This window comes from Agrilus planipennis, unplaced genomic scaffold (assembly GCF_000699045.2).
Source record: "Agrilus planipennis isolate EAB-ADULT unplaced genomic scaffold, Apla_2.0 scaffold65, whole genome shotgun sequence".
In the NCBI taxonomy this organism is placed as follows: domain Eukaryota; kingdom Metazoa; phylum Arthropoda; class Insecta; order Coleoptera; family Buprestidae; genus Agrilus; species Agrilus planipennis.
In genome coordinates, this window is record NW_020439271.1 from 507,778 (window position 1) to 531,006 (window position 23,229).

At 34.6% G+C, this 23,229-nt stretch overlaps 1 protein-coding gene and 1 long non-coding RNA gene across 4 annotated transcripts in view; one reads left to right on the forward strand and one right to left on the reverse strand.

The window, feature by feature from the left end:
- Positions 1–23,229, forward strand: part of LOC108734125 (zwei Ig domain protein zig-8) — a 495,980-nt gene that overhangs the window by 91,825 nt on the left and 380,926 nt on the right. The gene's annotated exons all lie outside the window — the stretch shown is intronic.
- On the reverse strand, positions 5,626–7,043 carry LOC108734127. The gene is made up of 3 exons (XR_001937337.2): positions 6,172–7,043; positions 5,726–5,931; positions 5,626–5,654 (listed from the first exon to the last, which is right to left on the reverse strand). It is a non-coding gene; the product is annotated as an uncharacterized LOC108734127 (long non-coding RNA).

Genomic DNA, 23,229 nt, shown 5'->3' on the forward strand with positions numbered 1-23,229 from the left:
TTCGCAAATAGTTAAGGATGTAGGCTGTTCTAGTTTTAGGGAAATGCGAAGTTTAGCTCAGGATAGGAAAGAGTGGAGGTACGTGTCCAACCAGTCTTAGGACTGACGACCTTATGATGATGATGATGATGGTACTTCACTATTACAAATACGGGTATAATTGTAATTTTTATTACTTTCGCTTACGAAGCAACGGGCTAGTGGGATAAATTGTAAATAACGCTTTAATTTTTGGATAAATTTTCTTTATTTATTTTTTCCGTGTACTGTGTAGTAAATAAGATTTATTTAATAGTTTGTATAGTAAAGACAACGACAATTCGCAATCAGAAATTCCGCTCAACCTTTTATTCGAAATGACTTAACACTTACTTTAATAGAATGGACTGTTTTACCATGCAGGGGTGCCATAAATGTTATGTGTACTCTGGTGAAATGGAATTGATTTGTTTTATGATTAAGCGTCTGCAAAATTAAATTGCTGTTTTTTTTTGCAGGTAAGAAAACTTTCTTTCTACAGTAGTTCGTGTTAAAGCTGTGATAAGGTAAGAAAGTTTAAAAACCAATACGAAGATGTATTTTATTTTTCTTATCTACTAATATGTAAATAATTTTTGCCAAATATAAATTTTCTCATGGAAATTCACTTCGAACAAAAATGCAGATTTTGTATATTTCCATAAAATTGTAATATTTAACATAACATATATGTTTCGCACGCACTACGACTTCTTCAGAGGTGTTATCGAATGCTTCTACATTTTAAAAACCCTTCTGATACCTATATTATGCGATATAGTCCTAATATACAGTTGAGCTTGGATCAATCTCCATGAAATGGTTGACTTATTTATCGTACTACCCAGTTTATGTTGTATTTTATTTTTATTACTGTTAGCATACGTATGCATGTAATGAAAGATGCTATTCTTTTGAAAAGTTGAGAAAGGATTGCGATTAAAGTTTCTGCTTTTGCACAATCTAATTTTCTGCTAACTTGTTTGGCTTCATCCAATATCATTACATTAATCAGATCTACTTTTTATAAGCGATTATGACCTCTTTGCTAGTGTACCTACTGTTAAACATAATACGTTCCGCTTCCTTAAATTCAATCAATGATGACTGATAACTTTTGAAAGCTAACCCGTTTAATAGTGGTTATTAACACATAAATTACATGTTACATTTGATGTTTAAACCGTAAATATTTTTTATTTAAAATTGCGATGCTATGTGCAAGTCGAAAAAGTATATTTCTTAATATAGACGTTGCAAAATATTACAGTTGAAGTGAATCTTTGACTAATTTTTAAATTTGTATGTCAATATATCAATGAAGCAGTTAATTATTATTTTGATGGAGTATGTTCCTTCCACTAAAATAAGGTCGACTTTTAGATGGTTTATATACAATCTAGTCGGTTTTAGAATTTATACAAATTTTGCTAAGGTACTTACAAACTATAAACTAAGTATAAAGAATAAGTCTACATAAAAGCGCGAAAAATTGCTTAATATACCGTATGCGAAAGTGTGGATCTTGGCATTGTGTTACATGCCGCTTTTATCGATAACAGTAAAGGTAACGCAGTTGATAATTCAATAAGGTTTGTTAGCCTTTGACAACGTTAAATGGGACAAGATATTAAATATACTTAAATGTAGGGATGAGGTACAAGTAGAAGAGTAGTAAATCTGTAGGGATAGATATACAAGGGCAAAAGATTAGCATGTTTAGATTAGATGATGATATAGCAGTATTAGCATCTAGGAAGGAGCAATAGGAAGAAGCGGTATTAGCAAAACAGTATTGTATGAAAATAAATAAAAGTAAAACAAAAATACTGGTATGATTGGGAAGAAAAAGTAAGGAAAGCGCGAATGTAAAGATAGGTGACGAATGATTAGAAAAGTGGTTTATTTTAGGTATCTAGGAAGTCAGATAAGTCAGGACGGAAGGAGCAGTAGAGATTTAACAGAGGATAGCGCAGGGTCGAGTCGTCTTTAATAAAAAGAAGTCACTTCTATGCTCGCGAACGGTTAATTTAGAAATTCGAAAAAGATTGTTAAAGGTGTATGTTTGGAGCGCGCCGCTGTACGGGTGCGAAATATGGACGGTAGGCCTGACGAAAAAAAAAACATTGGAAGCGTTCAAAGTATGGTGTTACAGGCGAATGATGAGGATACTGTGGATAGAGAAAGTTAGAATTAAAGAGATATTAGAAAGAATAGAAGAACAGTGGACTCAATGAAAGTTGCTAAGAAATAGGCGAGATAGGTTAGTAGAACACCTTCTCAGGCATGGGGATGTAGTCAGAGACATATTAGAGGCAGAAATGGGAGTTAGGAGGGGTAGAGGTAAACAGACCTAGATTAGATTATTGTTCTTAAATGGTTAAGGTTGTTATACTTTTAGGGAAATGCAAGGATTAGGTCGAGATAGGATAGAGTGGAGGTGCGTGTCCAACCTGTCTTAGGACTGACGACCTTATGATGATGATGATACCACAATATTTTATTTAGTACATTTTAATGACTTCTGCAAGCCTAAGATTGTGTACCCTTTAAAACTGCCTCCCTAACAATATTAACCATGTAATACGAACGTAAAAATGTACAACGAATTTTGGTGCTTTTTGTTGAATCACGTGATAGTCTTTGAAGAAAAGGTCAACCTTTCAAGCTTAACAAATTAGATTTGGACAGTTGTCTGTAATTCTGTTTGAAAGATGGTAACGCTAATGGGCAAAAGACACCAAATGTGCTTTTATAGAAATTACGGTGACTGACGATGTCGGCCGGGGTCAGTCGGTTGGAAAACGGGCAAAAAATGGTAAACGACGCACATCGCTCACGGGCACGCGGAAGAGGGTGGCAATACTGCCGTACGGGGCAGCTGACAGCCTACGGACGCGAACGTCATTGTTCTTTTGGGTGCACACCATTTCCATCCTGTTCAAATAAATCGTTTTTGTATTTCTAACTTCCTCGTCATAAGGAAGTTATTGCAATGGGTCTGAAAATCAAAATTATAGTTTTCAGCATATTTTTCAATCAGAAGATCACAGTAGCATTTTCAATATACTCGTAATAGTGTGTGCGTGTATGTCTGGTGATCGAAGTGTATGATTAATAATAATATAATCTAAAAGAAAATTCATAACATTCGGTTAAATTGTATTTATTTGTTTTATGTATTTATTGAAACTTAACAAAAATGTAAAAAAAAGATTTGTTTATTGTTTCGCACTGGTATATTGACTCTGTGGATCTTAAAGGGTTAGTTTGGCATTAATTTAAGTTTTCTCTTATTTAACTGTAATGAATTGCCTGTAAATGCATCCCAATAAATGTTTATAAAAACGTTTTAAAGTTTACTTGCATGGGTACGAGAGGAACTATGAGTCTCGAAGAAGAAATTAATATAAACAAATGTTCAGATTTCCTAGCCAAAATATTTAAAAACTATGAAGCTAGAAGGCGCTTTCGTGTCGGTTTCAATATTCAAAGTAAATAATTTGAGAAATTTGCACATAAACGGGTTGTGGGGTTTTATGTATTGTCTTGTATATGGTTTTGGTTTTTCTAAATAAAAAGCTTTAACGCAGCAAGAGTACTTAATTCCATTGTTTTATCCTGGGTTTACGACATGATATCTAGTGAATTACGCACAACATATATCTTGAATTATTATAAAGAGGTTGATCAATTTAGTTTTAGTACAATAGTTTTTTTTTTGTGCCCAGAATGGCCTATAATGAATTAATTATGGTAAAAGTAAATTTCTAAAATCTTCTCAAGCCTGTTCAATAGTCAAAAGGCAGAGACGTACCGTACAATTGTGGATTTTTTAAATTGGTCTCTTATTCGAGTTACAGGTTTTGCTATCGGATGGTGTGTGCGTATATTACGAATTTCACTGGGACAACGCCAATATGGTAGCTTTTTAAAATTAAGATGGAATTAACCATTTCTTAATCTGATTACCTTAATCACGGAATATGCGGCGAGGAAAAATATTTCCGGGATACATTTTCAGGAATATCTTTGGAAATAATGTAACACTTAACACTTTGATGAAAACTGTTCTTGTTTTTTTTCCTACAAATATTTTAATGTTGCTTTTAACCAAAAAATAGGAGTCATACCTACCTATTATTTCATTATAGTGTAAAGTTGAAGACTTTTAAATGCAATATAGTGTTTAAGAAGAAAGGTTTTGAAAATAAAGCAGATGTTTATGGTTTTATAAGGTTTCTGCTAATTTCTTTAAAAATAATGTAAATCAAATTAAAATCAAATTATGGTGGAGGCGCAAGGTAGTTGTATTTAATTAACTTTAGATATACCTATTTATTTAAATGTTTATGCAGTACGTATACGGCTTGGAAATTTTGTCACCAAATTCTTCATTTTAAAGGTTTATTTAAAGAATACTCATTTATCAAAAGCTTTCTAGGGTCAACAGAGGACAAGCTATGAAACAGCGGATATGTCAAGTGGGTCAAGTTCAGATAGCTAAAATTGACAAAATATAGAAAGAGGTTTACAACACTTATTTTTCTCCAACGTTTGAGAGTATGAAATCGATTGTATACAATTGTTGATACATAGGCGTAGCTGACAATGTCATATTTCAACAATTTTTTGTTATACGAGATTTGTTCAAAAAGTATCGCAAATTCTGAATTTCCCCAGATTACGTATATTCGATTTTTTTTGTGTCCTTAAGTTGGTACTCATGTCTCTCACTTATACCTACATGTTCTGCTATGTGGAATGTCCAGTTAATTTTTGACAGCTGCCCTGCTTGCTCGTGTTTTGGCTCGTCTTCGATTTTTACCTATTGTATGAAAAACAAAATTTAGTGCTCGGACAAATTCCCAATGGTGACTATAGCATATAGTGAAGCTACCTTGGACCGAAGGAACGTTTGTCGGTGGTACAAGATGTTCTCAGACGGCCCAGAAAATGTGAACGATAAAGTGCGTGCCCGACACCGGAGCTCGTCAACAACAGACGAAAACATTGATGAAGTGAAGAAAATAATGTTGGCCAATTATCGAATCACCGTTAGAAAACGTTGCTGAGGACCTAAACGTATCTATTAGCTCCTGCTATTCGATTTTTACGAATGATTTGGGCATGAGACCAAAAACAGCATCGCATTAACATTGTTAAGGAGCTATTGGACTCAAATTTGGTCCAGAGGATCATAACTGGTAACGAATCATGGTTTTATGGTTATAACGTTGAAACCAACGCTCAATCATTCCAATGGAAACTGTAGCACGAGCTAAGCCTGAAAAACGTGTGCCAAGTTAGGTCGAATGTGAAGGTTTTACTTACAATTTTCTTCGATTGCAGGGGCGTGATCCATCGTGAGTTCTTGCCACAGGACAGAACGGTTTATAAAGAATATTACCTGCTAGATCGCGAAATTTGCGCGAAGGAATCCACCAGAAACGCCCAGATTTGTGGCGTACCGCGGTTTTATTTCCCTTAAAATAATTAAAAGATTAGGAAGGTTATTGCTCAAATATTCATTAATCATTAAAGTATCTCATGAAAAGACGCTAGAAAATTAAACCCACACTAATCAAATCCAAAAGATCAATAGTAATATTATGATTACCAATCATCGTGAAAACCTGAAACCATTATAATTAGGGAATTTATTTTGATTATAAGAAATATATAACCAACAGTAAGTAATACCTACAATTTTTCACAAACAATGTTTCTACAAAAATTACCAATCTTGTAGAACTAAGACAGACCAGGTCGTTTGTAGTTTTAGTTTATTCGTCTTTATTGTCATTTGAATAATCAAGAACTTTTTACTAATAAGCAGCTATAATAAGAACTTCAATGTGTGTATCTCTATTTAGCAAAAACCATTTGTTAATCCATATAAATTTGGTCTCACTGTAAAGGTAGATAATAAATTTTTCATTTAATTATTTTTTACGTTTATTGCTGCCATCAACAAGATTGAGAACCTGATCTTATTCGAATTGAACTTTCATCTATTGAGTGGGCTACGATTCTTTATTAAAGAACGAGCAGCTGACCTCAAACAGCGAAAGTGTCTTGTTTCAAATAACTTCGAAGCATTTGATCAAGATTGAACCGTCTAGAGCACCTAGGGCTAGCGTATTTATTTACCTTTTAAGTCTGATTCAGTGCCTACATACCCAGCATGTACATACATATATGTATTTATCCCTATATTGCACATTACGGGTCAATGGAATATACCCTTATTAGGCTCATGAAGTAATTATATTTGTGAAGCTTTAGAAGAAAAGCACGTGCAGGTAGATCACGTAAAATCTTCTACAATTATTAATTTGTTGATTGTATGTTGGACTGTAGCAAAGTTTTGTTACTGCCTGCTTTTGGAGGAGAGGCTAGTGCATAGATGACGCAGGAAGTTATAATAACGATATCGTTAAGTTGCTAGCACTTGCTGTTGTGCTATGAGTCGATAGGAGGGGTTCTTCAAGCTGCTATCGCTTTGCACTCGTTATTTTAAGTCAGTGCAGGGGATCTTCAAGCTGAGTACTAGAGGGGTTTTTCAAGATGGTATCGCTTAGGACTCGCTATTATGAGTCGGTGGATCTTCAAGCTGGTATCAGTTAGCACTCGTTATTATAAATCGGTGGGAAGAATCTTCAGGGTGGGTACCGCATAGCACTCGTTATTATGAGTCAGTGGAGGGGATCTTCAAGCTTGTTACCGCTTGCTACTCGCTATTATGAGTTGCTAGAGGGGTTTTTCGAGATGGTATCGCTTAGCGCTCGTTATTATAAATCGGTGGAAAGAATCTTGGGGTGGGTACCGCTTAGCACTCGTTATTATGAGTCAGTGGAGGGGATCTTCAAGCTTGTTACCGCTTGCTACTCGCTATTATGAGTTGCTAGAGGGGTTTTTCGAGATGGTATCGCTTAGCGCTCGTTATTATAAATCGGTGGAAAGAATCTTGGGGTGGGTACCGCTTAGCACTCGTTATTATGAGTCAGTGGAGGGGATCTTCAAGCTTGTTATCGCTTGGTACTCGCTTTTATGAGTTGCTAGAGGGGTTTTTCAATATGGTATCGCTTAGCACTCATCATTATGGGTTGGTGGAGGGTATCTTCAAGATGATATCGCTTAGCGCTCGCTATTATGAGTCGGTGGATCTTCAAGCTGGGATCGCTTAGCAGCCGTTATTATGAGTCGGTTTTGAGAATCTTCAAGCTGGGTACTGCTTAGCACTCGTTACTATGAGTCGGTGGAAGAGATCTTTAAGCTGCTTACCGCTTGACACTCCCTATTATGAGTCGGTGATAGGGATCTTTATGCTAGGTACTGCTTAGCACTCGTTATTATAAGTAGGCGGAGGGGATCTTCAACCTGGTTACCGCTCGACACTCCCTATTATGAGTCGACGAAGGAGATTTTCAAGCTTGGTACCGCCTCTACCGACTCATAATAGTCAGTGCTAGCAACTTACCGAGATCGTTATTATAACAATCAAAAGTTAAGAGTAGGCTCCATGAACTGCAACAATCCCAAAAAAAATATGTATTTATACTTTTTGCGACCCACTTCTAAAAATTGATAGGCACAATAGTTATTTAGTGCACCTACACACAAACTTTGGGTAGGTATTTAATAAGTTTTAAGATATGAAAAGCTAATAGCGTTTGTACCTGTGTGCAATTCATCGAGTTGCACTTGGTTAATCTTCAATTCAGTTGACTTACAGTAGTTGACAGTTCATTAGCTTCTGTCATTTTATCTGAACCTATCCCGAGGAAAGTCAGTGTGAGATTAGATCTATTCATTTGTCAGAAGGAACTGGTATGCGACCGCACCGATTCGTCCTTAGCTCCAAGGCGCACTATCCGCATATTCCCAGCGAATATCAATCACACGGATTGAAATATTGGGCCGCTTAAAAGCGGATAGATTGTACTTTCCTCTCGCATGCCATTACAACCAATAAGTCACATCATTTATTTTCATAGCCTTAGCTTTCAACCGAAAATGTATATTGTACATACACGGTACACCTACAAACATACGTGTGTGTGTGTGCACAAAAAGTAAATATGCGAATATGTATACGTATAAATTTATGCCCATCATCCAAGGCCTTGAGTTCTGTGTGGAACGGAAGCGGACGTGCGATATATCCTTTATAAGACATTCGTGAAGCGACAAAATATTTCACGTCGGCGTAGAATCAAAGCGGAACGTTTCTCCTAAGAAATATATGAATGTATGCAAGTAGGAATGGAACTTCATCTGTATATATGTATATATGACCCAAGCAAAAATCTGTACCTACAATCTATGTGTATATGCCAAAGCAATCCGTGACTGAATAAAAGTTGTAAATTTCTTAGAGAGTAACATGAATTATTTCTATGAAGTCATCTAAAAGCCCTGGGTATTCGACAAGGAAATATATTTTCATGCAAATATCTTTTATGGAACTGTTCGAAAATATATAAGTAGAATAGCTTCAAATTATTATATTGTTTTTTGTTTTAAATAAGCCCATAGAAAAGATGGGTGATATTTGTATCATTTCTTGTTAGAATTAACCGATTCTGATGGCCTTCCAGTCACCGCATACATACATGAATGGTACAGTAGGTTTTTCCCACGGCTTCGCTCGCGTTAATGTTTTTTGTTTTTGATTTTCATATAAAAGTATTTAACCATTGAAAATAATATTTAGTTTATTAGTATCTACTATATATTTCAATTTAACTCCGATAAATTTACTGACAGATCAGTACTGTATGAAAATAAATAAAAGTAAAACTAAAATACTGATATGCAAGGGAAGAAAAAGTAGGGAAAGGGCGAATATAAAGATAGGAGACGAAAAATTAGAAGTGGCTGATTTTAGATACCTAGCAAGTTAGATAAGTCAGGATGGAAGGAGTAGTAGGGATATAAAGCAGAGGATAGCGCAGGGTCGTATCGCCTTTATTAAAAAGAAGTCACTTCTAGGCTCGTGAACGGTTAATTTAGAAATTCGGAAAAGGTTGTTAAAGGTGTATGTTTGGAGCACGGCATTGTACGGGTGCGAAACATGGACAGTGGACGCGGCGGAAAAGAAAAGGTTAGAAGCGTTCGAAATGTGGTGTTATAGGCGGATGATGAGGATGTCGTGGGTAGAAAAGGTTAGAAATGAAGTGGTATTGGAAAGAATAGGAGAACAGAGGACTCTATGGAAGTCAATAAAAAATAGGCGAGATAGGTTGGTAGGACACCTTCTCAGGCATAAAGGTCTAGTCAGAGACATATTAGAAGCAGAAACAGGAGTTAGGAGGGGTAGAGGTAGACCTATACTAGATTACTGTTCGCAAATAGTTAAGGATGTGGGCTGTTCTAGTTTTAGGGAAATGCGAAGTTTAGCTCAGGATAGGAAAGAGTGGAGGTACGTGTCCAACCAGTCTTAGGACAGACGACCTTATGATGATGATAATGATGAAAACGTATGTTCTTTTATGTACCCCTGACGATGTACAGGTATGTACAAAAATTCATGTATTTCAGGCGTGAAAAAAAAAATAAACATTGGCATTTATAATATTAGTTAGGAAGGTTCTCGAGTTTTTCTGGAAAAGCATCAAAATACCATTCGAACCTTCTCGTAATTATTCCGTATTGGTCTCCATGTGTGTGTACACGTGCTATGATTTATGAGCGCACTTTGGATCTTCGACCGCAAACCAGACGTGTCGTCTTTATTGATTTTAGCCGGCGGGAATACGTTTTGCAACATTCCTTTAATAAAACATAACGACAATGACAGGTTTTTTGTGTATTAACCCGAAATTAGTTTTTGCTGGTATTATATTTATCATAAGGATCCTAACCAGTTAAGACACACTTTGTGTGGATGCTAATGCCTCATAAAAAGATTAAATCCACTTGATCATTAAATTGAGCATCCCTATCATATTTTAAAATCAACTTTATAATCTAACGACACAACTGGAGATGCCTCGTTAGTAAGTTTAAACTAAACAGAACAATTTCGTTATTAAATTTCTTTTGTACCTGGATGACGTACCTACACATTCTTCGTTATAACGAAATAATAGGCAAGGAAAAAGCAAAAGGAAACTTAGAATGCTCCCTCATGGATTTATTCGATTAAACTTTTAAAGAGTTACGGAGCAACGTGCAGCTACGTCGCGGCGTCTCTTTTTCCTTCGGAAAAAAAGACGTAATCTCATCATTATGCGGAAATACGAAGTAGCGCGCACGCGAGATAAAAATAGTGCATCTAGGGAAGTGAACACGCTAATGAAGAATTACTTCAGAAGTCCCGAAATGAATATTAATGCTACACTGTGCTGCGTGTAGACAGCAAACAAGCTTTCAACTACTTTTTAGGATGGAGTAGATGTAGGAATTACGAATAAACATACACATGTATGTGCGATCACGTACGTATGTATATCAATCTACCAGCGTCCTCTATTATCGCTTGCGTTATTTTCAGTGAGGGCTGAAGACTGACGCTGCGTTAAGAGCAAACGTGACTCCGTTGTATTTTGAAAAACACCTTTCACATATACGTTAGAACCAAAAAAAATTAGGTAGAAGTATTTCACAAAGGAAAGTAACGGAAGATACGTCAAAGCAGCAAAGCGAGGATCATGTTTAAAATATTCCCTTCTTGCTCACGAGATATGCGATAGATTCGTAAGTGAGAATCCAATGTTACAAACGCATTCCTTTCGATTGAATTATTTGAAAAGATGAAAATTGAGAAACGATTACTATTCATAGATTCAAATAATGCAAAGACGTATGACTGAATGGTGGAAAAAGCACCACAGTAAGTATAATATTTGATTTCTGGAAGTAATGAAGAGAAAATGTATTTATACTGAGGTACCTACCTAAGGGTAGTAGAGTTTACCTAATAAGAAAAAGTATTTAAAGCAAATAAAACCATGCAGTTCATTAAAGTATTAGACATGAGTACAACGAAATAGAGAAGAAGTTCATCTAGTTCATCAAACTGAAGGAATATATACAATGTCACAAATTAAATAGCATTCTGATGAGCCTAATATCTGTTATATATCTATAATAAGACCGATGTCATTATCATCATCATAAGGTCGTCAGTCCTGAGACTAGTTGGAGTAAGCATATTGATCGTTTGCCCCTGCATATTTATCCCTGCAGTTGTCCTGACTTTAATGATATTAATCGCGTCATCGATGTATGGATTAAAAAGTTACGGTGACAGAGTGTGCGTCTTTGCCTGACTCTTTCTAAGGTCGATTTATATAATAATAAACTAAAAATACAAGAAGGTATTAAAAAAGAATGGCAACAATAAAAATAACAGAAAGTTTTATTTTTGATGAAAAGTTACAGTCTAATCTGAGGCACACATATTAAACGTAAAAAGTAATCTGCATTGTTCTCACTAAAATCTGCAAATGCCTTATGAAGCCACAAGGCACAAGACGCAGATCGTCTCATATTTGTTAGTATCCGTTTTTATAAATGGCACATTTTTATTTGTCATCTGAAACTATGAAAAAGGTGTTTGTTAGGTTTAGTTGAGGATATGCTGTCGAGGATGACGCTTTGCAACTGTTTCAATCATATCCGTCTTTTGAATTCGGAGATTGCATTACTTCAACTGCTCTCTAATTGATTGCTTTGCGTCTTAGTGTGGTCTTCTTTTTAACTTGGTTTTGGTATCAGTTTTTTAAAAAACATCTTACTAAAAACGCTCATGTTGATAAAGGACATTATTTCAGTTAAAAAAATGACGTTCTCATAATTAGAACAGTAGAGTACAGAGTGATATCATACAGTTAGCTTTGCTAGTTACTTTATGTAATTTTTTAGAAGCGTTATGATATAAATAAAAGTTCAGTTTTCTTTCAAAACTATTAGGAGGGGAATGTTTTATCTGGCGGACTTTATTATTCCCTGGTACTTTAGATCAAATACGAAGACAGGAAAAAGTGGAGGTGCTTGTCAGTCTTCATTTACTTTCTGCACCGATGTGCCCCTTCCAATGTTTTGGATGCACGCTGGCAAACTCGTAGGTCGAGATAAAAAAGATCATTATACTTTCGACTCTTGTTCGGTAAACATACTTTTTCATACGGTACCTGCCAAAAGTTTTGTTGAATCATGAATAGTAGTGCGATTCTAAAACAAGCGTTAAAGCTTTTAATATGTTTTCAAATATAAATAAACATCTCGTTGATATTTTCAGTAGTGATTGGTACCAATAACAGCACATTTGAGCAATGCAATTGTAGTAAATAAAATAGTCAATTTTTCCGTGCAGTACTGTACAGATTATACGCTCCTCACCGGTTAAGAGTTTAGCCGAGAGTTGTCTCCTTCCTTTTCTGGCCTAGTGTTGTTCTTTTCTACTTTGCACCGGTCAAACTGAAGGTCACAAGTAAACAAAGTATACCGATGGCCTTATGATGGCCTTATGATCATGGTGAAAGGACAAGTAATTACAAAGTAATTAGAAAAAAAAGTTATCGACAACTATATACAGTAAAAGAAATGCCTAAAAAGTACACTGACGCCTCTTAAAGTTTGTCAATGTAAAACGTTTTTTTAAAGCTTAAAGAGAAAATATAAAAATTATACAGTCAAATAATAATTTAGATTAAAGGACAACTGCACTTGAAACGAACACACTAATAAAATTCGACTAGTAAACTCCTACAGTACAATTGCACTCTAGTTGTTAAAGATATAGCTTTAAAGTAATGGAACAGTCATACTGGAATTGAAAAGAAGTCCAAATGTAGCTGCAGCGTTTCATGGTCTCTTTTAAAAGTAACAAAACTGTTTAGAGAATTGAACTTCATAAAAACCTATCGTATATGTACATACGCAAGGCAGCCATACAATTCCAGATAACTAACACGAGATTGGATTGCACTTTTCACTCGAAAGCTGTATTTTTTACCCGACTACAATATGTTGCGTATGTAGGATATACGAATGTACGTAGGTACCAACACCGAATCGAAATTAGTGTCAAGCGATTCATCTTGCTTGTCCGGGGCTTAACGAAAATTCATTATACGAGGTCTGTTAAAAAAGTATCGCGAATATTGAATTTCCGTGGGTTACGTATATTCAATTTTCGGTTATGTTGGTGCTCATGTCTCTCACTTATACCGGCAAGTTCGGACATGTTGAACGTTCAGTTAATTTTTGACAGCTGCTTTGCTTGCACGTGTTTTGGCTCCTCTTCGATTTTTGCCTATTCCAAAAAATGTATCAAAGAATCTGCATCAAATTTTGTTTAAATAACAAAATTAAGTGTGCGGACGCATTCCGAATATTAACTGTGGCATATGGTGAAACTACCTTAAACCAAAGCAACGTTTACCGGTGGTACAAAATAGTCTCAGAGGGCCGAGAAGATGTGAACGACGAAGAACGTACCGGACGCCCTAGCGCGTCAACAACAGACGAAAACATTGATGAAGTGAAGAAAATATTAGCCAATCATCGAATCACCGTTAGAGAACTTGCTGAGGGCCTAAGAGGGCCTAAACATATCAATTGACTCCTGCCATTCGATTTTTACCAATGATTTGGGTATGAGACAGGTCGCCGCGAAATTTGTAGGTACCAAAATTGCTCAATTTCGACCAAAACAACATCGTATTAACGTTGCGAAGAACTGTTGAACTCGGCGACCCAAATTTGGTCCAAAGGGTCATAACTGGTGAAGAATCGTGGGTTTATGGTTATAACGTGGAAACCAAAGCAATGTGAAGGTTTTGCGAACAGTTTGCTTCTATTACAGGGGCGTGGTGCATCATGTGTTCTTGCCACAGGGTAGAACGATCAATCAGGAATATTATCTGCAAGTTATGCGCAATACGCCAGAAACTCCCGGATTTGTGGAAGAACAAAAATTTGCTTTTGTAGCATGATAACACCTGCTCAAATATGGTTGGTTGTGCGCAAATTTTTCACCGCATTCCCCAGAATTGGTCCCTTTGTGACTTTTTCTTGTTCCCGAAACTGATGAGGCCCATGAAGGGCTACGCTAGGATTGAGGAAATAAAGACGGCATCGAAGAAGGAGCTGAACAAAATTACAAGAAATGATTTTTTGAAGTGCTTCGAGTATTGGAAAAAACGTTGGCACAAGTGTATAATATCTGTTGCGGGACAAAATAGATATTTATGAATAAATAAATTATTCTTGAAAAAACACAAAATTCGCGATACTTTTTGAACAAACCTCGTAGAAGACGGTAGTCGAAATGCTGTCGGGCATCAGCAAAATCTTTATCGAAAACCTTAATATTAAATGGTGTACAATAAAGACTGTTAAATTGATTGCTTCGGAAATTCTATTTAAGGTGATGTTGCTATATATACCCAAGACGTTTGTTCTTAAAAATAAAACTCAATACTATTAAAAAAAGTTTAAATATCGTAGGCTGCTAACAATGCGGCAAATAAAATCAAAATTTCACGTTGAAAATTACATAAAGCTTTCTATTTCAGACTTGACTTTAACTTATCCATTGGATCAAATGATGCGATTTTAGGCCACGTTTTTAAAAATAATATCAAATATTGCGCTTTTATAGCTATTCAAAATTATTTTATAAGTCCATTTTAAAACGTGAAAAGCAGCAATTTAGTTTTATTTAAATAGGCAATTAATTTTCATTATTTTTACTAGTTTGAGGGTAATTATTATTTCAAAATCAGAAATATTCATACCGTATGAATATTATTTATTTTGTATTAGGATGTGAAAGATTATTAAGCGGCTTGCTTAGTTTCTCGTATATTGTATGTTGATGACATGTTAATTTAAAGTAAACGCGTTTAGTAGTGGGTGAGCTATCAACTGTAATCCCGGAAAGGCTTCACACAAGGTTCAAATGTAAATATCTATTTCCGTTGCAATACGAAATTTCAGTGATTTTGCCTTATTTACATTAAACTTCCATAAACCACTTGTAAAGCAAACAATTACTGTCCAACCAGTACAAATATTTCAATTCTCTCTCCTAAAGTTTATATTGGCATGCTTCATTAACCTAATGGGTTTTGGTTTACGGAAGTGCTACTCAATAGAAATTATGATAATGAATAGGGTAAAGGGCCCTTCAACTGATAGCCTTTTCAAAGCATCAACGTACCAAAAACACCACTTTCAAATTATATCCATTAAATCTTTGGATACTTTCAAAAGGAACTCTAAATCGTATCTAATAAGTTTTTCTTATAATAAGCACGTATTCAAGTTATTTTACGTAAAAATTAAAAAAGAAAATTGTTTAGTGTTAGACTGAGTTAGTAAGACATACAATGTACAGGGTGCGAGTTTTAATTTCTATAATTCTATTAATAAGATTTATCTTTTGCTTCCAAAAATTGAAGCAATTCCTTCAAGGTATATGCATAACAAAAACGAAGAAAAAGGTTTTGCTTCGAGGATTTGCTTTAATGTAAAAGGTTTTACCTAATTTGTATTTATACAAAGAAGCATCTGCTCAAAAAGTGGGATTTTCTTCTAAAAAAAGTCATCTAGATTCACCACAACGTTTCTCGCTCTTTTTAACTTTTCAGTAGCTGCCCAGGAATCACACAGCTTGTAATGTAAAAATTTATGTATTTATAGGATTTATTTTTTTTGTGTCCAAATCTATTTAAAAGGACTTGTATAAATAATCTTTAGTTGTATGGTCCCAGTAATGTGCTTGTTATGGCTGATATGGTGTATTTACATACAAGAAAATATTGCAAACCAAGACATACACCACGAGAATCAGATTTTAAAACGTTATTTAGATTTGAAGAGGAGAATGTCGTGTGGTTGACGGACCACTTTCTTGGTACGTACCCCTAAATACATGGAGCAGCCGTGTCACCTGTGCAGAAAATGAAAATATTTCTGCGTTATTGTGCGAACCATTTTAAATTTGCTAACGTTCAACACTGCACAAGTAAATCAAGAATGTACTAAACAAATAAAATAAACAGCTGTCACGGAACACACACACGTTGATTGCACAATTCAAATTTCAACTAGTTTGTCGAAATCGGTAGGGGATAATCTGTACCTTTTACTTTATTAACCCGAAGCATTTCCTTTCAAGGAAAAGGTATAGATTATGAAAACGAATTCTATCTTTTATTTGAAAGTAAATGCATTATTTTTATAAATACGATCTAATGTCTCCACATTTTAATAAATATTCACTGCAACTCGTGGTGGAGTTGGAATTTTTGGAAAACGGCAAAAAACGATTAAACGATTAGGATAAGACCTTAAGGCTGCGAAGGAAAAGGCAACACGAACGAAGTGCTTATAGTATCTAACATTGTGATCTGACATTGGTATAGTTATTAGCGGTGCAATTAACAACAGTTATATATATAAAATGTAGAAGCAAATTTAAAAAGTGTAACGGTAAAGCAAAAATCTATATTCAAGACGTTCAAGTTAAGAAAATTTGTATTTTATTTTGTGTCAGTTGGTAAGAGGCATACATATCATCAAAATTTATATAGGGACGCTCCGTTACTGTTAATCAATCCTAATTGTAACTAATGTTATAAATATGAAAGTGAGTTTGTCATGAAATTTTGTACACACATTGCCAGGAATACAGAGAAGGACATAGGGTAGGTACCTTTTATCCCGAGGGATAGAAAAAATTGGTTTTATGCGGTCGTCGATGATCTTTAACACGTATTTAGGACATCAACGCGAGCTAAGTCGCTGGTAAAACCTAGAATAATATATACTTTAATTCAATTCTACGAACATCCTCTATTTTTAATGGTCATTCTGTATTGATCCACTCGGCGGCAGCGGGAGTACATATCTGTAAGAGCACACATGAAAAAAGTTGTAGGTAAATTCACCAAAAAGCTTTGTCTACCGAGAGTAGATTTGATTTTCATTTGTGGTTGATATGGGAAATATGTTTTTGAATTGTAAGGGAGGAAATGATTTACCTAAAAGTTTGAATTCGCCCTTGGGAATGCTTCAGCCTGATGCACAAACCCGGACTGAAGTTTCATTGCGGAAATTGCAATCGGACGGAATCATTTCTATGGAACTAATAAGGCAATAGTCAGCAGCCTTAGGGAACAAAAACTGCGATTCAGTTATTGTTTATTCAATAGATGTCACATATGGGCTACGTTCTAAAGGATCTATAATATTCATGTCTACATAATATGTACATGTGTATAATTACAAATACATTAATATCGAATTTCCTTTGAATCGTTTGATGTTATTACCAAACTAATAAATATCTACATCAGGGACTGTTTTCATTTGAAAACAAACACTCAACAGCACTGATACTAATATTGAGATATGTGTTAAATTTATTTGTTTTGCAATGGTGTAACTATGAATTCAATCCTTTATTCAAAGGATATGCGATTTTAACCCTTCATCCTGTTTATGAAGTAGTCAGTAGTGAACTGTTTGGTACAGTTGAAACAACCGACAAAATATTTTATCTTAATATGTACCGTACCTAAAAAGAGAGGCGCGGATAGATGCGAGACATTTAGAACAATTAGCTTAACTTCCCATGCGTCAAAAATCTTAACTAGAGTTGTACAGAGGCGGATGGAAAAAAGGGCGGAAGAACTATAGGGGGAAGATCAATTTGGGTTTAGAAGAAATTTTAGCTTTACGGGTAACAATAGAGAAAACGATAGAAAAAAGAAAGAGTGCGTACATAGGTTCTGTAGATTTAGAAAAACCTTCTGACAATGTTAAATGGGACAAGATGTTAAGTATACTTAAAAATGTAGGGATGAGTTACAAAGATAGACGTGTGATACTTAGTTTGTATAAAGAGCAACAGGCAGTTATAGAGATAGGGCTGCAACGTAGAGAAGTAAATATGAGGAAGGGAGCCAGACAGGGATTCACACTGTCACCGCCACTTTTTAATCTATACATCGAAGACGCGATTAACACCATTAAAGACAGTACAACTGTAGGGATAAATAGGCAGGGGCAAAAGATTAGTATGCTTAGATTTGCAGATGATATAGTAGTATTAGCATCTAGCAAGGAGCAGTTGGCGATAGCTTTAAATAAAATGGAAGCGGTATTAACAAAACAGTACAAATATAAAGATAGGAGACGAAAAATTAGAAGAAGTGGCTGATTTTAGGTATCTAGGAAATCAGACACGTCGGGACGGAAGGAGTAATAGGGATATAAAGTAGAGGATAGCACAGGGTTGAGTCGCCTTCAATAAAAAGAAGTCACTTTTATGCTCGCGAACGGTTAATTTAGAAATTCGAAAAATGTGGTGTTACAGGCTAATGATGAGGATATCGTGGATAGAGAAGGTTAGAAATGAAGAGGTATTAGAAAGAATAGGAGAACAGAGTACTCTGCGGAAGTCAATAAGAAATAGGCGAGATAGGTTGGTAGAACACCTTCTTAGACATGAAGGTATAGTCAGAGACATACAGGCAGAAACGGAAGTTAGGAGGGGTAGAGGTAGACCTAGACTAGATTACTGTTAGCAAATAGTTATGAATATGGGTTGTTCTAGTTTTAGGGAAATGCGAAGATTAGCTCAGGTAAGGAAAGAGTGGAGGTGCGTATCCCACCAGTCTTAAGACTGATGATCTTATAATGATGATGTACAATTACCCATCGAGATATAATAATTGTTGTGGTCAATTTCTTCGTATTGGTGGCAGAATTTAACTAGCAATTATTGGTTATCGATACAAAAGTTTTTAGAATGTTTTATAATCGTCGAGATAAGGTTAGGCTAGATTAGGTTACCTTTTCTGTTAATAAAAAGCCAATTACATTAAATTGATGCATTAACATCATTTTCTTATGGTATATGAGATTTACCTCTAATTCTTGAGAGATAAAGGTCGTACGTAATATTTAGTTCGCCATAAAAACGTAATTGGGTTATATTCAAAACAGGTTTAATAATTTTATTTAGGTGCTTATTTTTTACATCATTAAAGTGCCGATTTCGTTTTTAACTTATCTCGACACAGAAATGTAAAATTCTTCATCTTAACCTTGACATCTAACTCCCTATTTAATTTACATCCTCTGACCTTCATGTTCGTCTAAAAGGTATTGTTCTAAAAATGGGTTTCGTCAAGTTCCATCAAGGGGATTTACTTGAGTCATCTTCACTTCACGATATCGATTGCAGTTAAATTTGCATATTCTGGTATCAGCAGAAATTTAATTTCTAAAGCAATTGAATTATATATCTTTAGTAAACGTATGTCAAAGTGATGGACCTAAAACCTATATAGCAATTAATCATGTTGTTGCAATGTTCGTAATAGACGAAAATCTGATGGAAATTATTCAATAGATATTCCAACACCGAGGAAATATGTCCTGATTTTCACTTTTAAAGATATTTATGTGCATTTTAATGACAGAATAAAGTATTACTCAAGAATAATCAAAATACGAAGACGTCTACAAACGATTTCTATTCAAATGTCACAATGCCGTGTTTTGCAAGAATATTGTCCCTCAGATAAGCTGCTGCTTGATCATTTGACATCTATTTGCAAAGTCAGAGACAAAAGATGGAGATTTATGTGATTGTTCCTTTCTTTATAAATACGTCTACTGTACAGTTGACAATGGCAAAAAAGTGTATTTATGCAAACATCTTTTCAATAAAAATGATAATGTATAAATGTCTGACAAAAAGCCACCATTTTAGTCAGTATTCGAGCCGATGATGTAAAAATATATTAACGGATTATTGAAAGTTAGCGAAATACATACATATAATTAAAGTCATTGTTTGTTATTAATCTAAAATTAATTTATTAATAGAGGTTTGTCGTTATGCATTCATTAACTGTGCATACTCTATAGTAATCTGAAAGTCGAGTACCTATATGCATCGTATGCTAGATAACACGTAAGACTAATAAGACGTGCACTGTAAGAAGACATTTTAATTAATTTTCAAGTGTTGTATAACAGTAGTTTATTTTACAAGATAAAATACATACGCGCGCCTATTATATGCACAAACGCTCATTATAATTCACTTTGTGTTCGCCATGTTTATGTTACCTGTTCTTATCTCGATTGATTCCTGCCAGTACTTGTCAGCTATTATTATTGTCATTTACTTTCTGGACATTTTTCATTTTTTTGGAAAACTCTCGAAGTTCTTTTGTTATGCGGCCATATACGTGTCCTTCAGCATACGTTATAACGGATAAAGCGCTGGCGTTACATTTAATTAATTTTTACGTAAAAAGTTCAAATATTTAAGATCCTTAAATAGCAAATATTAGGTTTCTACACATTAAAAATTACGTTTAGCGCTGCAATTACAAATATGTTTTAACTTAAATCTAAGTTTCTTCTTATTATTTTCGTGTCCTTTTTCAGTTCTTAAGGACATTGCTAGCATCAATCTAACATTTTTCAAATTTTCCTCAAAAGTATTCATATCAACATTGTGTACCTAAACTACTGTATTTAAAATTGAGTTATAACAAGGCAAAGACTTATACTTTGCAATGCTACGTGTGAGTTATAGAGCAAATTTCCTAGAGAAATAAAATTTTCACGTAAGTACTAGCATTTTTGTCGCGCCTTCCTGCCCCTCTCTTCTGATTTCTTAGAAAGTTTTGTGAGTTAGTTAGGAGAAGCTGCCACAGAGAGGATTTATAAGAAAATCTAGAAACGATGTGGCATCTGGCAAACTTTAAATTAAAAATGACAAGCAGCTTAGCAGCGGTGGCGGCTGACAGCTAATTTGAAACTTATAATTCAAAAATGCAAAAGAAAAAGACGGTAAAAGGAACAATCGATAGGAAATGCACTCGATATTGTATTAAACGTTCAGAAAGAGGCACTTTATTTTAAATCAGTTTGAAAGTGAATTCGAAAAAATTGGATAACAAATCGATTCTGTAAGGTTACGCGCGCACTGGGTCTGTTTTGTCGTCCGACAGTTTAGTCGGACATGTGAAGTCAATGGTAATATGTATACGAATACACGTGCATTAACCGACACAACAGTTCACCAACTGTTCAGTTGAATCTTGTCACAAATTCTTCCCAACTAAATAGTTGACCGATACACCTACAGCAACACCTTTACGCGCACCTGACGACAAAACAGTTAAGTTTATACTTTCGTAATTTTAAAATGATAATTATTGTTGGCGATGGCAATCATGGACGGAGAAGTAGATATTACCGAAAAGTTGAAAGAAAACCAGCCTTAGGTGTACGACAAAAAAAAATACAGTGATTGTAATGCGAAAGAACTTGCCACACTGATTCTGTGAAAGTTAAAAAACTTTCTAAGATATGTACGCAAATCATGATATAGGTGATTAAATGGGCTTCTTCTATTCTTATGTTTTTGCCGCCTCTATCTAATCCATTTTAACATTGTCTCAGATGCAGATTATTTCTCTTTTAAGCAATTTAGTTTAGTTGGTATGCGCGCTCAGATATGTGACTAAAAAGTTTACTTTGTTAATGCACCCGTAATCTACTCACAGCGACTAAATTGTCGTTAAACAGTTTTAGTTGTAGTGCGTCCGTAGCCTTAAAGATGCTAAATATTAAAATTAATTAATGAAAAAACAATGGAGAAAGTTCAACAAACTAATCAACGCTAGAAAGCTGCTACACGTGCAGCACGGGTTCTATTACTGACCTACACAATAATTTGTTTACTGTTTTTATTAGACTGATGGCTAAGTCACAAACGTCACAGTTTTTATCAAAAGCGTATAAATTATTATTGTTAATTTTACATAGAATGGAAGACATTGAACTGGATATTACAGTAGGCACATCATATTCTATATATACCTCTACCTAGTTTAATCTGATTAATATCTGTCTTAATTAGCTGAAATCAATATACCCACCGTTAATTAATATTGGAAATAACCTTATGTATGGTACATACATTGATAACAATCTCAATAGTGAATTGAATGCTTTACCCACGCAGCACCTTCTCTTTGTATCTATATGCTTAATATGTATTATGATTACATAGGTTAGTGCAGATTAGTTGGCAGATTACATAACATAACAAGGATTATAAACTTAATTTTCACTTATATCTTAGACCGACCTAAAACATTTTCTTATTTGTGCAACTTTGCTGAATAAAAATTGATAATTTTTGTTAGTAAGACTGTTTTTTCGTAAATTATCGAAAGTGTAAACTTATAGGTAATTGGGTCACTTCAATAATTTCCGAATGTGATGTCTCTAACTAAAGATAATCACTATTTATTAAATTGAATATATACNTACAACGTTTGTACATGAACTTTCAATCCTATTTTACTCCTCCAAGATTCGAACTTTAAAAAATCCTTTCGGGATAGTTGTCCATATTTTCTGATGACTTATTCCTATGTTATTTATGCTTTTTAACAGTGATTAAGTATTGTATCTCTATATCCTAATAATAAAGTAGGTACCTACTCGGCAAAATTTAAAAATTTTTAAAAATTCTAACGGGATCTTCGCGAAGAAGAAAAATTCGCGCAATAATATCACAAGTTCTAGTTACTTCAACTGGTGTAGGTTTCATTATCCTTTCTGTTGTGACTTGGATTTGTAATTTACCCATGCTGGCGCTTACGGCGTATTGTGTGAGTAGGAAAAATAACAAAAGTACCTCTGCTCTATTTTAAGATGACGACAAAACACCTGCGATTTGTAATAAAAATAATTTTAAGACTGTACTTCATTCCAAGCTGTAGCGAGCAGTTTTCGTCGTTCGCGATGTACTCGGTGGCTAGTAAGAGACATAAATAAGGGAATCATCCTCGTTACCGCAAAGAGTACGTTTTACTAGATTATACTTACCTACTGAAACTATTTTTCTATTGTTTTTTAATTTAAATCTAGACATAAAATTTAAATTGATAAACCAGTCTAAGTAGTTAGAAATAGCTTTAAATAAATAAAATGGAAGCGGTATTGACAAAACAGTATTGTATGAAAATTGTTAAATATTTATCTGAAGGGGTGGCTTTCAAATAAATAATCAGCAGAGTTAATTTCCAATAACCAATATATTAATGATAAAAACTATTGTAAAAAGTATAAGCGAAGGAAAAAGTTTGTATTAACAAGGCAACTATTCGAGATGTCTCTAACTAAAGATAATCACTATTTATTAAATAA